At 36.3% G+C, this 17,958-nt stretch overlaps 1 protein-coding gene across 2 annotated transcripts in view; it reads left to right on the top strand.

The window, feature by feature from the left end:
* The window catches only part of ST8SIA1 (ST8 alpha-N-acetyl-neuraminide alpha-2,8-sialyltransferase 1), a 151,194-nt gene that overhangs the window by 115,574 nt on the left and 17,662 nt on the right, over nucleotides 1-17,958 (top strand). The window lies entirely within an intron of this gene.

Raw genomic sequence — 17,958 nt, 5'->3', positions numbered from 1 at the left:
AGCTGGCGGTGCAATTTTTACCTCCATCACTGGCTGAAGAAGAACTGAAGCCTACGTATGATTCCCCAGGAATCAGACCAGTTGGAGTAGAAGATCCTCCCTCGATCCAGCAGAAACATGAGATGAATGCTTGTAAGACACTGGAAATCAGGCTCAGAGCTCAGCACCTCAGTGTTCTTTGTAGGTCTAGATCCAAGAGAGAAAATGTAGAATCCCCTACCTGATCAGTAACTGCAGGGTAGAGGACACAATGCATCCATTCTGTAGCCAAATATTATTATTATTCTGGATCAGGTTTTATGGTTGTGTGTGTGTGTGTGTGTGTGTGTGTGTGTGTGTGTGTTTGGGGGTAGGTGGGTGTGGATGTGTGTTTACTGTTTAAGAAAAATAATTTTAAAAATTTCGTATAGATCACCCAAACACTTTGCATCACAAGGGAAAGCAATTTAAAGACCCAGAGGAAAAAATACACAAATAAAAATTCTTTTCCAGAGGGAATAAAAGAAAAACTTCCAAAGTCTTAGCTTGATATACTCAATATGAATTGACCTATTCAGAGCAAGTATGTTGAGGAGAAGAGAGAATGAGCTGAAAGTGGCGATGAAGAGGGAGATGACTGGAAGCAGGCAGAATTGCAAAGAAAACACTCAATGTCACACTGGACACAGAAAAGAGCAGAATTAGAGTGCAGAAAGTGAAGTTTGCAATATTTCAACTTTAAGAATGTAGAGGGAAAAAAACCCAAAAATGGATATAACAAGACATAAGATTGAGAAAAAGAAAGGAGATCCAACCTATGGGTTACAGGTTTTCCTAAGAAAAATCAAGAAGGAAAAATTAAGCACTAATAAGACCCAATTTAAAAGAATATTAAAAACCTTAAAAAAATTTTTGAAACAGGATCTGAAACAGGTTCATAGATTAAAATCACCTGTCACATTCCAGGTCAGATTAATGGGAGAAAGACCCCCACTAGACATATTCTAACAACATTTTTACATTTAAAGTATAACAAGAAAAATTCTACAGGTATTCTGTTAGAAAAACATGGTTTACTTATAAAGGAGTAAGAATCAAAGTGGCTTCAGACTTTTCACATCATTAAATTTCAACAGAAATGTCACAGTAGCTATAAAGATTTGAGGAGCCAAATTCTCTATTGAGCCAAGTTGCCATTTATATACAATACAAGGGTTCACAAAATACATTTCTCAAATACCCTTCTTGAATTACTTGGATATTAAAATGCTTTAATATATTGAAGTACAGCTATACTATATAGCTAAGAGGCAACTATTCAAGAATAAGAAATTTGCAGTATAAGATACTAATAGTAATATTTAGAAGTGATTAAAAATGCAGAAACTGAAACAGTGATGTGCTGGTAAATGTTTTAAAACCAGCTCTAGGGGTGGAGAAGAAAGACCTGATTTGTAGTTTGATGACATCTATGGAGTGAGTACTGCCATCAGGGCTGACTTCAGACTACCAACGTGATGTCAGCGTGGAGTTGGGAAGAAATGTGCACAGTGGACTTTCACATGCCTTTAGGAGCCGGCTTCAGTTGGACCAGTTTCACAATTTTGGGGAAAACACTTGTAAATTTCATCTCCGACCATATAACAAAATCGATTATAAACTCATTGTATTAGCTTCTTGGGGCTGCTACAACATATTCCTGGGTGGTTTAAATCAACAGAGATTTGCTGTTTTAGAGCTCTGGAGGTTCAGCCTGGAATCAAGGTATTGGTAAGGGCATGCTCTTTCTGTGTCTCTAGGGAAATGTCCTTCCTTGCCTCTTCCTAGCATCTGGTGGTAGCCAGCCATCCTTGGTATTTCTTGGTTTGTAGACTCATTACTCCAACCTCTGACCCCATTGTTTTTTATTTTTATTTTATTATGTAAATCCAAGTTAGTTAACATATAGTGTAATTATGATTTCAGGAATGGGATTTAGTGATTCATCACTTACATATAACACCCAGTGCTCATCCCAACAAGTGTCTCCTTAATGCTCCTCACCCATTTAGCCCATCCCTCCACCCAACACCCACCCCATCAGCAGCTCTCTGTTCTCTGTGTTTAAGAGTCTCTTATGGTTTGTCTCCCTCTCTGTTTATATCTTATTTTTGCTTCCCTTCTCCTATGTTCATGTGTTTCGTTTCTTAAATTCCACATATGAGTGAAATCATATATTTGTCTTTCTCTGACTGACTTATTTTGCTCAACATAACGCACTCTATTCCATCCATGTTGTTGCAAATTCTGCCTCCATTGTTACGTAGCGTTCTGTCTCTCTGTGTCTGTATGTGCCTGTTTTCTCTTCTTATGAGGATAACAATCAGTGGATTAGGCCACATCCTAATATGCTGTGACCTAATTTCAGTCTAACTAATTGCATCACAAAAACCCTATTTCCAAAGAAGGTCACATTCTAAAGTTGTGAGTGGGCATGTATTTGGGAGTGTGGGGTGGGGGTGGGGTTACACACTATTCAACCCAGTATAAGGATTAACACAAAATGTAAGAAACAAACCACATAAAAAATAGCATTGATTGAATACTTATTTTTTTATGAGGATGCACTACTTTCTCCTGGAAGAAATCATAGGAAGATGTTTCATACACTTGAGTCCAGAAATTTTTAATTTCTTCTTGTCAAAAACATGAACAAAAGTGAAAATCCAACAGTTATTTGGGAAAAACTCATCAGATATAAAACTAAAAGGGTAAATGTCTTTCATATATAAAGATAGTATATACATATATATAAAATTACAGTCTCAGGAGATAATTGGATATAAAGGTGAAAAAGTCACAAAGGAAAAATACAGATGGCTCCTGAAATTAGTAAGTGTTCAACCGTATTAATAACTAAATACATTTACATTAAAACAGCAGCACACTATCTATTTTTAACTATTTAAGTGGCAAAAATAAAGAGAAAAGATAATAATGATGGTGTATAGTCTCACGGGGGAATAATGGGAGAATGAATTAGTGCAACCTTTCATCTAGAAAAAGAAAAGAATTGACATGTATCAAGAACCTTAATAATGTTCCTGCCTTTTGAATTAGTAATAACATCTCTAAAAGTCAGTCTGAAAGTAATAATCTTCAAATGTATAAAGCATAATGAAGTAGAAGTCAAAGAAAGTATCAAAGAATTCAGTATCATCTTGAACAATTACAAGTGCTCTATTGTTGAGGATTTATTGCAGAGAATGTAATCCATTCTAGCTGGTTTAAGCATTAAGGGATTTATTTGAATAGATTTTGAGTTGTCAGGGAGGGTGATGAAACATGAGGGAATGGAGAACAACTCCAAAGCCCCCTGCAACAGAACTGGCTGCAGTGGAGAGAGTGCAGAATCAGGAAGCCCCCGTCACCCTGGGAAGCCCCCACTCCAGCGGCTGGCCCCAGACTTCTGCTACTTTAGTCAGAATCTGACTTCACAAATGGACCCCATCTCTGTCTTCACTTAACTACGTTCAGAATTCAAGACACATAGGTATCTCATTGGCCGAACCTACATCAAAGCTGGAACCCTAGCTGTAAAGAAGTCTGGGAAATGCAGTTTTAGCTTTCCAGCTTCTGAATAGAGGAAGATACAGAAGGGGGTTGGAATGGATATTGTGTGGTCCAATCCATATATTTGCCGCACTCTAAACCCTCAAAATAAAGGAAGTGCATTCAATGGCTTTAGATGACTTTGGAAATACTCTGCTTAATTTTTTTATTAAAAAACCCCCAGGAAATAGAAGCATATATAATGTATGATCTTAATTATGTGAAAAGTATTTGGAGACAGAACACTAGAGAAATATGCCAATGTGTTAAAATGTGCATGAGACTATGGGAGATTTTCTTTTACTTAAGTGTACCTTTTACTTTTTCTACAGTGATCATAAAATAATTTTATAATCCTCATCCTCCATTGAAACAAGCAGACAAATGTTTGTTAACTAAATGCAGGAGTTAGTGACACAAATGGACAAAAAATAAATATCCATTGTTATTTAGTTTGTGGTTTGAATGTTTATAAAGAAATCCAGAAAAAGCTTGTTAATTTCCCTTTAAACTTGGCTTTTTTACAGCAGTCATGAGTTGTGGCTGCTTATAGAATAGTACAGATAACACAGTTTAGCCATTTAGATATAAATTTAGGTGTGTATATATTTGTCTTATGTAATAAATAAGTAAATAAATATTTATATATAATATTTAAATATTTATGTTCAAGTACATAACTTTTGGTGATGAATCACTAAGTTCTAGTCCTGAAATCATTATTATACTATATGTTATCTAACTTGGATTTAAATAAATTAAAAAAAAACCCTGAAGTATATAACTTTTGTATTTGGTTCATTAGAGAAATGGGACAATAGGAGATACAGACCTATCTATCTAAATTTTTATATAAAGAGGTTTACTATAAGGAATTGGCTCATGCAATTATGGAAAGTGGGAAGTCCGAGCATCTTTTGTCTGCAAGCTGGAGGAGACCCAGGAAGGCTGGTAGTGCAGTTCCAGTCCGTGTCTGAAGGGCTAAGAACCAGGAAAACTCATGGTATAAGGTCAAATCCAAATTCAAAGGCCTGAGAACTGATGGTGTAAATCCTGGTCTGAAAGTGAAGACTTATATCTCTTCTCAAGCAGTCAGGCAGAGCCAAAATTCTCCCTTCTTCTGAATTTTTGTTCTACTCAGACCCTCAAGGGTGGATAATACCAACCCACTTTGGAGCTGTCTATCTGCTTTATTTAGTCTATCATTCCAGATGCTAATCTCATCTGGAAACACCCTCACAGATACACCCAGAAGTAATATTTAAACAAATATCCAGGCATCCTGTGACCCAGTCAAGTTGACCCATACAATGAGCCATCAAAATGTACAGAACCTTTTTTCATATTAATATATAAGCTAATTTATCAATAATAAATACATAAATAAGTACAATAATTGCTTGCAAAAAATATTAGGCTCAGAAATACAATGTGTATGGTCTTTTCCTAGTTAACTAGCAGTAGTATTATTTTTCTTTCAAAAGTGCTGCCTTTAATTAAAATTCCATTGGTATTTTGAATGGATAATTTTTACTATTTATCAACTGTAACAAAAATCATAAGTTCTTCAGTGTCTTTTCTTTCTCTTCCTTTGAATATTAGAGGTTTTGTTTTTGGAAAATTAAAGCTTTTCTAATGTAAATTAGTTCCTGGAATAAAACTATCCAAGTAGAACAAAAAGGGTTTTTTTTTTTTTTTTGTACAATTCTCCTTTGTACAGAGGAAGCTTCTGTTACTAAACATCTATCTCTATCCTGCTTTCCAGCTCAGCATACGACGTAGAGTAAGACTTAACCTCAGAGATTCTGCCTTAACTGCCTTACCTCATTACAGGAGACCTCTTTCAGGGAGATGCTAAAAGGTATAGACTAACATATGAAAATAAAATGAACCCAATAACAGATATAAATTAAACTAACTTTTTCCTCCAAATTCATTCTTAATATAAATATATTTGGTCTCTTATCCTCACACATTGAGATTATAGGGCAGACTGTTAATGATTACAATTATGCGATGTTCTAGTTTTTTTTTAACTTTCTCATTTTTTGAACAGTGGGTGAAGAATGGTGGTATTAGCCATATTTTAGAGAGATAGAAGAATTATTGGTAAAACTTGTTACTCAAAATTCTTGATTAGCACAGGCAGTGACAAAAGACAAAAATGGAAGAAACTGCTATTTGCCCTGCATCTAATATAGGTGTAAATAGGGAAAATGGTTTACTTTAAAGCTGTCGTAATTCACTAACATGTGAATCACAACATGAAATGAAAATAGATGTTCTCTTTGCAACAACTTGTAATATAATTAACTCTTAGGCTCTGTTTTTACCTCGCCACAGAATCAACTGTTTTTGCAGCTTACTGAGGTTTTGTTTGAGGCTGTTTGCAGTTCATGATTTGAAAGAATTGGAGGTGAGATGAAATGAGTGTATAATTAGTTCTTGAAGTTGAAGAGAAAGTGTGAGACACACCTTCTCACCTCCTCTTCTTTGTTATTTTATTCATCTTGCTATTTCTCTCCATCTTTGTTCAACATGGCAGATAAATAATGGGATCAGTACTAGGGAAGGAAGTGATTTTTGTTCTTTTCTCTCTTTGTATCTCAAACTCTATGTCACACAAGCTTTTGATTGCCTGATGTTGTCTTTCCATTTTTTTTGGCAATATTTTTTTTATTCCCCTCCTCTTCTTCTTGCCTTCCCCCCCCCATTCTTCTGTCTTCTGTGTCTTTTTCCTTTATTCCCCCATTTGCCCTCATTCTTTTTCTTCTTTTTTCTAAGTGATGGTATAAAGTGACCATATTAATAGCATGGATTAGCAGCGTGTGTGTCTGAAAGGACTGTGTACTTCTCCAGGAAGACTGGCATCTTGAGTAAAATCCAGTTTGATGCTGAGAGGTAAATTAAAAAGGGCTGAAGATAGTTGTGCCCAGGGGCGGGCTTGAGATAATATCTCCTCTCCAGTTCTCCATAGCCTGCATGTGATACTTTGGGAATCATGCCATTTCCATATTTCCAGTAGGATGATACAAAAACACTAGAAGTACTAAGAGAAGCCCAAGGTTGCAAAAAGGCAACTATGGATTATTAGGACACCAGAAAGAACCACAGACTTGAGTAGTGGACACCAGCTTGGTGTCCAAAAGAACCAAAAGTACCAGCCACACCTCACAAACATCAGCTCTATACCCCAAGGACCAGATAAAGATCACACCTTAGAGACAGCTGAAGGATCCACCATTTCTGAGGATCCAGAAGGGGGAGCAGCAGGGAGAGACCTTCTGGGAGGGGAAAACCAGCTCTGAAGGAATTTTGCGTTTTATTTTATTATTTTTTTTAAAAAAAATGTTTATTTATTTTGAGAGAGCACAAGTGGAGGAGAGGTAGAGAAAGAGGGAGAGAGAGAATCCCAAGCAATCCCACAACCCATGAGACCATGATCTGAGCTGAAATTGAAAATCAGACACCTAACCAACTGAGCCACCCAGGGGCCCTGGAATTCTGCATTTTAAATGGATAGAGTATTTACCCAAAGACTGATTTACTTCCAAAGACACTGAGTTACTTTTAATTGATAAATCTAAGGTAATTGATAAATCTTACTAAGCCATTAGTAAGAATGGGAGCCTCAGAACAAAGTGAAGGCAAGGCAGGGGGTGGGAGGAGCTAGACTTTCCTGAATTGTGTGCAGACTTCAATGCTGATGTTAAGGTGTATGTTAAAGATGGAAATAATTGTGTTAATAAAGGTCAATTCTGAATGGTGAAATGGTTGTGTGATTATTGTTTCATTTTTTCTTCCCTATCTCTATCATTCGACATACATTTATTGAACATTTACTATGTGTCAAACACATAGTGCTCATCTTTGTGTTCATCTGTATTTCCTAATTTATGTACAATTATACAATTACTATGATTTGATTTTGTAAAGAGGAAAAAATAAAATTAAACATTATTTTAAAATAAGGTCTATCTGATTCTCCTATTGTGGCATTTGAATGATACATGTCCCACTATGTGAATTGTAAACCAGGTCTTGGAATTGACTTCTGTTTCTTTTTCTTTTTTTAATTTTTTTTTCAACGTTTTTTATTTATTTTGGGACAGAGAGAGACAGAGCATGAACCGGGGAGGGGCAGAGAGAGAGGGAGACACAGAATCGGAAACAGGCTCCAGGCTCTGAGCCATCAGCCCAGAGCCCGACGCGGGGCTCAAACTCACAGACCGCGAGATCGTGACCTGGCTGAAGTCGGACGCTTAACCGACTGCGCCACCCAGGCGCCCCTTGACTTCTGTTTCTAAATATATGTTTCAAGATTGGTTAACTATAAAATCCAAGCTTTTCAGGAATCATTTTGTAGAGCTTATACAGAGCTTAATTCCCATGTAAACCTTTCATTCACCATTTTAGACCTACCATGTTGTGAATATATACAAACCTGCATTCTGTTTGGATCTTCAGAAGTAGAACAAGCTTGCCAGTAGCATCATACCCTAGGATACCAAATGATCATTCCCAAAATGGATTAGAAGGGTTCATGTGGAAGTCAAATCTGGTAGTTGATTCTGTTTTTGAAAAAAATAATCTCTGTCTATAGGAGAGATATTTACCACGCCAAAAACAATGTATCCATGCAGATGGATCACAGACACCCTGACATGGCTGTGACAGCCTGCAAAAGTAGACTTTGCCATTTAGAAGTGGCACATAGTATGAGATATTTCCCTTTGCTTTCCCACAGCTATCAAATACATTCTCTAGTAGCTCTTGCTATTTGTAAACGATTGATTAATGATGATTTCATTTTTAAAATGTCTCATTAAGAAGCTCCCCAGATTAGTTGCATCTTTTGGCTTGAAATAGCAAGCATTCAATTTGCCAAATCATCCAGCTAAAGGTTGGGTGGGTGAAACATTGTCTTCTTTTATTTCTTCAGATTTAGTCACGGGCTGTACAGTGATATCAAATGTCCTTGCCCTCAATGCTGTGCTGACTCTTTTGTGTAGCTGACCACCTCCTCACTCCTATAGATACTGAGGGGGGAAGGATCCCTGCCTTCACACTCTTCCTGCATTTCCATTTTGAGATGAGTTTATGTCACAAAAAAGTAATTCAGCTTATTTTCTAATATTTGAATTGAGAAATAATCAAGGAAATAGACTCTAACTCTAGAAATACAATAAAATGAATATGCTATGTGATTTAGATTTATGACAAAGATTTTATTGGCAAAAATTTTTAATTAAATATGAATTGAATAATGGAATCTATCATTAATTACATGCGATAACTAAAACAAATGTGAAATATATTTAAAATGTTCATGCAAATGCAAATGGTTCCATTAATTACTTTAACAATTATGTTATGGAGGACAAATTCTTTATGGTAAAATAGAGATGATGCATTTTATACTATTTTGGAGAGATCTCATTCTCTTATATTTAGCTTTTTTCTTTTTGACTATGGAAAACAGAGATTCTTTGATATTCTTCCTACTCTAAATAAATCTCTGATAAACTATGTGAAATTGACCATTTTCACTGACCCCACATTTATTCTTTCTTTGTTATTTCTAAGTGTTCAGTGACAGTTTGGAATATCAGTAATATATTTAGATTTTTCCACAAAAGAATGAAAAATGACAAGTGACCATATGATTACATGCACCTCAGTATTCCAAAAATGTCTGTGCACACACATACTAGCCATATCCTGCCTAGGAAGTGGCTAACTTGCTTGCTTGGAGCTGGTGTTTATTTTTCTAGAGTTTTTTTAAAGCATAGTTTTCTCATCACTTGTCCTTGCAAAGAGAAGAGGAATAATGATGATGATTATGTGATGTTGATGTTAGTGATGATGATGGTGATAGTGATGGTGATGATGATCATGATGAAAGCTAAAAATTAAAAGAATTTTTGTGTGCCGGGCACTATTCTAAGTGCATCACACATAAGAACTCACATAGTCCTCACAGTGACCCTGTAACTAGGTGTTCTTATTATCTCTATATTTTCAGATGAGAAAATTGAGTCATAAAAAGATGGAGTATCTTGCTTAAGATTGCACAGTTTTCCTGTGGAAGAGACTGAATATTCTTTTCAAAGTACCTTCTCTATAATTGGAAGGTTACATGTGAGACCATCATCTATATTAGAAATTTTTTTAAAGATACAATTATGTAAAAACCAATGGGCTTCTAAAATCATTCTATTTTTTTTAAATATAAGATTATTGCTTTGTGCCAACATTGTCATAATTGTTTTTACTTAAATGGTGATATTCTGCCAATTAGAATATAACTCACGTAATTTTATATGTCTCAAAATAAATCAATAGCTGCTTTTAAAGTTCAGTGTGGCTTTTATTTTATACTAATATTTACAGAAATAAATATAATTGCTATTATAAGAAGAACTACAAAGGGTGAAATCATAAAAGAACACTTATGGTCAGAAAAACAACAAGCACAATTTTATTTGTTCTAGAAAAAAATGAGATTTTTCTAAATGATTCCTGAGATTAAAAATGATTATATGATTCTAGGAGGGTTGATGTTTGTCAGAAATACCATATTCTGTTTACAGGAAGATGAACTAGTGTCTAATGAGAGATGTGTATTTAAGAATGCTATTCAGTTTCTAATTATCCATTTTCTGGTTTAAGGCAAGGGAATAATTTGCATAAAAACCAGTGAAAGAAAATGTTCACGGATATGAATGCAATCAAAAGTATCTTTTATATTATCTTTGTATTCTTGACGGAGAGAATTTTGTGCTTTTTTCTATTGCATATTTTGGAATGAATTAAATGCATTTTGTGACAAAGATGCAAAAATGCTTAGAAATTCATTCATTCCTGTATGTATTTATTCATTACACAATGAATGGCTACACTATGTCAGGCATAATATTAGGGAACACAAAGATAAAGAACATTAGCCTTTTCTGAAGGAATTCAGTAAAGGAGCCAAGATAATTAAAGAGATGATTTCATAACAAGGTGATAAGTACCTTGATAAAAATGAAATGCTAAAACAATACAAGTTAGGTACCTAACCCAGGCGTGGTGCCATGGAAAACTTTCTGAAACAGATGCCATGAGCTGAGTCCTGAAAGATTACTGGCTTAGCGGGGCAAAGGTGGTGTTCACACCAGACAGAAAAAGTAGCATGTGCAATGGCTTAGAGGCATGAGTGGGCATGACCTGTTTGAGGAACATCAAGTAATTAGGTGTGGCAAGGGTAGAGAGTACTGATGAGCAATCAAAAAGAGAGGCTGGGGTTGTAGGCAGGATTAGGTCACGAAAGGTTTTGAGTATCCAGATTGCTCAGACAAGCTGAGGACAAGCCATAGAAAAACTGCCTTTTAATGGGTAGTGATGCAATCAAATTGGGACTTGAAACAATTACGTGGGAGCCTTAAGAAGTATGTTTTAGAAACTGAGAGATTAGTTTGGATGCTGTTGTTATGACACACAGGAAGGTTGATGATCTGAAATAAAACCGTGGCACTGAAGATATGTATTAGTTAGGGTGGGCTAACTGCTGTAACAAACTACCCCAAACCATCATGGCTAAATACAATGAAGTATTCTCATTCACATACTGTGAGGGTGTATGGGGAAGGGAAAGAGTTTTGCTTCATGCTGTTATTTACAAACTCAGACTTCTTCCATCTTGTGGTTCCACCATTTTTCTAGGACTGTGGAATCCTTGACTGTACCCTCTTTATTTTGTGTTGCTGACAGAGGAAGGACTAGAGCAAATATTGAATATCAGGGGGAAATTGTAGGGTCCAGGCTGGAAGTGTCCTACAGTGACTGTCCAGAACTTAGTCACATGGCTCTACCTAACCACAAGGGAATCTGGGAAGTAGTCCTTGTGCATGCCTTGGAAGAAAACAAACTGGGTTTGGTGAGCACGTGCCAATATTTAACTGTTTTTGACCTGTAGAATTGCCATTTCGTGTGGTTCAGTCTGTAAGTAATAGGACTGAGAAATGGGAAAGCAGAATCAAGATGTTATAACAGGGAAACTTAGTAATGAACTGGGTGTACAAACTTCAGGAAAGGGAAGACTCGTAGCTGGGTTGAATCATTGGTGGATGGTTGTTCTATTTGTTCAGACTATGGTTGTTACAAAAGATACTGGAGGGAAGAGGATGAGTTTAAGATACTTCCCACTGTTCTCCCCAGCACCTGCTCTCTTATTTTTGTAAGACTTCTGCTAAAATATAACTCTGAATAGCAGTATCCCCCACCCTCTCGTTTCCTATCACTCTGTTTGATTTTCTTCATGGCATTCCCCACATATTGTCCTTTTTGTTGTTGTTGTTTATTGGCTGTCTGTTATTACCCAAATGAAAGCTATAAGAGAACAGAGACTGTGTCTGTATTTTTCACTGCTACTTCCCACAGTGTGTAGAACAATGCCTGGCACATGATTGGTATAAAATAAATCATTATTGAGTGTGTCATTGAATCAAAATGGAAATGGCCAGAAGTCTGTTGGTCATAATAAGTGTTAATAGTTTTTGAGTGCTTACAAAGGGACAGATACTGTTCTAAATACTGTTCAAGTACCAATTCAATTCCCATGAACTAGATACCACTAGTGTCTCCTCTATTTTACAGATGAGGAAACTGAGTACATCCAGCTTAAGAAACTTGACCAAACTCACATTAGTAAATATCAGAGATGAGATTCAAATCTGGGTAGGTGTTAGGGCTTCAGAATTTTAACCATGATGCTATTCTGCCATGAATGTTAAATAGCTAGACTGGACATGGAAATTAGGAAGCCATTAGTATGAATTTAGATGTGAATAGAGATCGGCCTGTCCTTGAGATTTTTTAAAAAATTGACTTGGAACTCTTATTCTGTTGTCTGCCAAAACATTCAATGTTCTCTATAATATTTCAGGAATTTTCATTAGCTTATATTTACATCATCATTGTTTATTCCAGTTACTGTTTCTTTGAATTGCCTTCAGCTTACTTGTCTCCTCATCTCATCTCCTGTGACTGTTCCCCTCTGTCTGCTCCACACCAAGGCAGACATAGATTAAAACTCCCTCTCCTTGATTTATCCAGAATACCATTTCTAAAGGCATTATGGATATGTAGCAAACTTTATAGAAGGTTTGAGGTAAGAGGGGAGTCACTGAAAAACATCAAGCAAAGAATATAAAAAGTGCACATCAGGCATCCCTGTTCTTAAAAATGTTTACCACCCTGTCACTGAGAATGTCCCACTTGTGTGCCATCTAAGTCTAAGTTCCCAGGGTGTTATTACTCCTCATTCTTTTCTCTCCTTCTCCCTTCATCTCACCCTTCAGTTCTCCCTGCCTCCAAATTCCTGTTAACAACTTATGCATAAGAGGTTGCTTATCACTTAATTCCTTTTCTGCTCCCAGGATGTGCTCTTAGGATTTCACCATCAACACGTCAAGCAACATCTACACCTAAACAAAGAGAATTCTTTTTCCACAAGGAACTCTGGTATTTGTTGTTAAAATATTGTTCACCCCACTACCAGTATGAGTCCCAGTGTAGGTAATGAAAGTGAACAAATCTCGCAGAGGGTACGGGACAATTAGAAGAAGAATTCAGCTACGAATGGAAAGAAAGAAGTCAGGAAGTAGCTATAAAAAGGAGTACTTTTAAGGAAATTTTTGTCTGCTGCTAGTTTTTTATTTCTGGTTAGGGAGACTTGGGCAAGTGCCATGTTGGGGAAAGGGCCAAGGAGAGGGAGTGGATGAAGGTACAGGGAATAAAAAAGGATAAAGTGATCTCTGAAGGTGCAAAGGGGTGAATCCCAGATCACAGGTAAATGAATTTATACAAGACAGGAGAGGTCTGTCTTCCCATCAGAGAAAAGCTACACAGTACAATTGAAAGAGTGTTGAATAGAGACTCAGATTGAGCTGAGCTGGAATCCAGAATCTACATTCTGCATTGGAGCTATGAAACTTTGCTAGAGTACTTAACCATTCTTACCCTAAATTTCCTCAACAGCAGAAAAGGGATAATACCCTCTTCACAGAGTCACACAAAGCTTAAATAAGATAACGTGCTAAACAAGAATCTTATAATAGAATTTATTGATTATTTCTGTAATTTGATTATAGGTCTTCTTGTTCTTATCCCATACTATTGCTAATGTCATAAATCAACAAGAGGTCATGTATTTTTTGGTCTGCCTCAAAGGGATTTGTGATTCCATGGTTTCATCCTCATTTGGAATTTTGAAAAATTTTTGAGAGTTGACATCAAACTTGTTGCCAACAGGACAAACCTGGCGGCCATAACTGTTTTACCTGGCTGTTACTTTTTTTTTTCCTTTTTAATTGAAAATCCTTTAGATAAGACATCTATATTCCTTTTTCAGATCCACATTTTTATATCTCATACCTGGCCCCTTCACATATTTCCCCAGTCTGGTTGGCCCCTACACACAATTGAGTTTTCAACCCATGATCTAGATTGATTTCTACTAAAATAGCTCATGCCACAGGATACTTCCATATTACTAAATGTTCCAGGTCACATTTTCTGTCTTTACCTCACTTGGTGTCTTCTTGTCTTTGATCACTGTTGATAAACTTCTATAACGTTTTTCTCCTTCTGTTATTGAAGATTCTTCTGGTTTCCTCTCACCTCTCTGCCAGCCTACCCTTTGCTACATCCTTTGCTACCATTTAGATGATATAATTTTTCAGTGTTTTGCATGTTGTCGCATTGCTTTTCTGGGTGATCTCATGGTTCAACATGTCCAATATTGGGTAATAATGGGTAATAATTACCTTTAAAGCTACCTTCTCCTATGTGTTACATATCATCATGAAAGGAGCTACCAGAAGTCCAACCCACCCAACCCCCAAAACTAAAACCACTCTCACACCTAGTTGGGATACATATTTAACAACTGGTACAGAAGAATTCACACCAAATCAGAATGGGCACTGCTTTATATATCTCACCATTGCTTTCCAGCCAAAGATCAGCCCTGCTTGTCCCAGTCACCAAAGCCAACATTTCCTTCCTTCCCTAAAGCTGAGTGGTAAGACCCTCCCTCACGATTTCCCCCATGGACTAATTACACTCCCTTTTCCCATATGGGTAAAATCTCAACCTTGATCAACTGTAGGTCATTCTTTTATCCTGTCCTGTGCCTCATCTCTAGCCATTCCTAAGGCTATAAAGCTTCACCAGAAGCTTGTTTACATTTCCCTGAAAACCATCTTTCTCACCTCTGTGCCTTTGCATACACCACCACGTCAGACAAAAATACTCTATCTTCCTCAACTTTGTTTACATAGCTAACTTCCACTCATTCTTCAAAATTCAGTTCAGATATATCCATCTCTGAAAGGCCTATCCTAAATTGCTCTCTTCTTAGCAACATCCCCAGTCTAGGTTGGGAACCCTAACTCGGCAAATATTTTAAAAGTTTGCATTCCTAGGGCATATTTTAGTATGTACTATGAGAGAATGGAATAGCTGGGTATGATGCATTGTTTGCAATCTGGTAAAATATTTTCCTGTAGAAGAGCCACCCCCATAGGATGAGAAGGTACACAGGAGAAAAGTATTGTGGATCAACACAAAATTAACATTCATTGACAAAGGAAAAGGAAGCAACAGCTGGGTAAACAAACAGCTGCACAAAGAGAGAGAAAAATGACAGTGAATAACCACGAACATGGCAAATGGTCCAAAATATTAGAAAAGCAAGTAAATAATATGAGGAAATGAGTTAACTTACTGGAAAATTGCTGAAACATTTCAACAGGAAGTAAATAATAAGGAAAGTGTTCAAATAAAATTATTATAGAGAGAAAAATTGGAACAAATATTCTGTGTAAAAGAAGTGGACTTTTAATGAAAGAAGCTCAAGTGAAATTAATCTGAACATTTGTGACTTTTTCTACAAATGTGTTTTGTACTGCACAGGGCACATTATAATAATATTAAAAACTTAATGAATAAAATTACCACACTCCTAACTTTTTGTTGTGTTGAAAAGAGTGAACTAGCAATTCATGATTGTTTTACTTTGCATTTATGTGATCACTAAGGAGACTGACCTTTTCAAAGGAAATGTTTAATAACACAAGTAACACATAAATATTTCGCCTTCTAAAGAATGAAAGCATTCCAGACAAAGCTAAAGTTTCCCTTGACCCTCTACCTGCACCCCCATAGCCACTACCTTCCCTAGAGATAACCACTGTTTCCGGCTTAATGTGTATCTGTCCAACATTTTCCCATGCCCTTACACACATAGACTGAAGCATAGAAAATATATATCTTTATCTTGTGTGATAATCCACGATACAAATTACAGTAGTAATTCTGAAACTTTTCTGTTTTTTGTATAACATTTTATTTTGGAAATATTTCTATTTCAATACAAATGAAGCTATGTCATTAAAAGAATTCCCATATATTATAGTATAGATATAACATTATTTGTGGTGGACATTTAGGTTTTTCTTAATTTCCTGCATACTTCAGCAAACATTCATGAATATTTACTTGGTGCCATATGCCAGGGACCATGCTTGGTGTTGTGGATTTAGCAATAAACAAAACCAAGTCCTCCTTGTGGGCATTCAAGAAGACACAAATAATTAAAAAAGACATGCATATATAATAAAATGTCATATAGTGATAGCTAGGATGAAGAAAGGCAACAAAGGTGACATATGAGATGGTCAGGAAAGGCTTTTCTGAGGTGCAGTTATTTAAACCAAGATTTAAGAGATTGTTTGGCAAATACCAAAGGCACCAGCTGAGAAATGAAAGTGCTGCGTCAGAAGGTATCCATATTGAAAATGCCAAAACATTTTCTGAACTGTTTGTAATAACTCTTGCTCCCATTTGAAGCATAAAAGTACCTATTTCTCATACTCTTTCTACTATTTATTCTCATGTTCCTTAATTTTTACCAATCACACATTGTTACCAATGTGGAAAAATGTTATTTTGCTGTAGCTTTTATTGGTGTAGTTTTAAAAATTGGCATAAATTTATAACAATGCTGGTGAGATTGTACACATTTTCATATGTATATTGACCCTTTGAATTTATTCTTCTCAGACTTGACAGTTCTGTGGCATTGTCCATTTTTCTCTTGTGTTATTTGTCTATTATTAATTTTTTCGGTGTTATTATTTAACTGTGCCAGAAAAGAGAGTCAAGGGACTGGTTCTTTTTTTTTTTTTTTTAATCTTTATTTTTGAGAGAGAGAGAGAGAGAGACAGAGTGTGAGTGGGGGAGGGGCACAGAGAGAGGGAGACACAGAATCTGAAGCAGGCTCCAGGCTCTGAGCTGTCAGCACAGAGCCCGATGCAGGGCTTGAACCCACAAACCATGAGATGGTGACCTGAGCTGAAGTTGGACACCCAACCGACTGTGCCACCCAGGCACCCCAAGAGACTGGTTCTTAATAACCATCTCACTTGTGTGTGTGTGTGTGTGTGTGTGTGTGTGTGTGTATTAGACATAACTGACTTTTAAAAAATTTTTTATTTATTTTTACTTTTGTCCAAATTGTTTATTTAAATTCCAGTTAATCAGCATGCAATGTAACATCAGTTTCTGCTGTAGAATTTAGTGATTCGTCACGAACATCACCTGGTGTTCATCGCAAGTGCCCTCCTTGGTACCCATCACCCGTTTAACCCATCCCCCTGCCACCTCCCATCTCACTTTCCAACTCACTTTCTTTATCAGTACCTTCTTTACATTGGTTTTAAGACATACATATGTGTTCTCTAAATATTGGCTTTCTCCCATTTATTCTCTTCTTTTAGGAACTCTTAATACACATGTTTTGAAATTTTTCATACTGTCTTCTCTGTCTCTTTATATTTTCCATCCAGGTCATTATGGGTAGTGTCTTTAGATTTATCTTTCAATGCATTAATTCTTTCTTTAAAAAAATTTTTATCCTTTATTTATTTTTGAGAGACAGAGAGAGGCACAGAGTGTGAGCGGGGTAGGGGCAGAGACAGGGGGAGACAGAATCTGAAGCAGGCTCCAGGCTCTGAGCTGTCAGCACACAGCCTGATGTGGGGCTCAAACCCATGAATAGTAAAATCATGAGCTGAGCAAAAGTCAGATGGTTAACTAACTGAGCCACCCAGGTGTCCCATCTCTTTTTGATTCTATAATATCTACTGTTTAATCTTTTCATAAAATGTTTATTTTCAAAGGCTGTCTTTTTCAGTTTCAGAATTTCCACTTGGTTCTTTATTAAATCTGCCTGTTCTTTTTGTGTATGTTTTGTTTCATGACTCTTGTTTATGTTGTCAATCTTTAAAAAAATTTTATTCAATTTATTTAAACTAAACACAAACAAACCAACAAACAACA

The sequence above is a fragment of the Felis catus genome, chromosome B4 (genome assembly GCF_018350175.1).
Source record: "Felis catus isolate Fca126 chromosome B4, F.catus_Fca126_mat1.0, whole genome shotgun sequence".
In the NCBI taxonomy this organism is placed as follows: domain Eukaryota; kingdom Metazoa; phylum Chordata; class Mammalia; order Carnivora; family Felidae; genus Felis; species Felis catus.
Note: the sequence above shows the minus strand (reverse complement) of the source record. Positions and strands in the feature narration are given on the sequence as shown.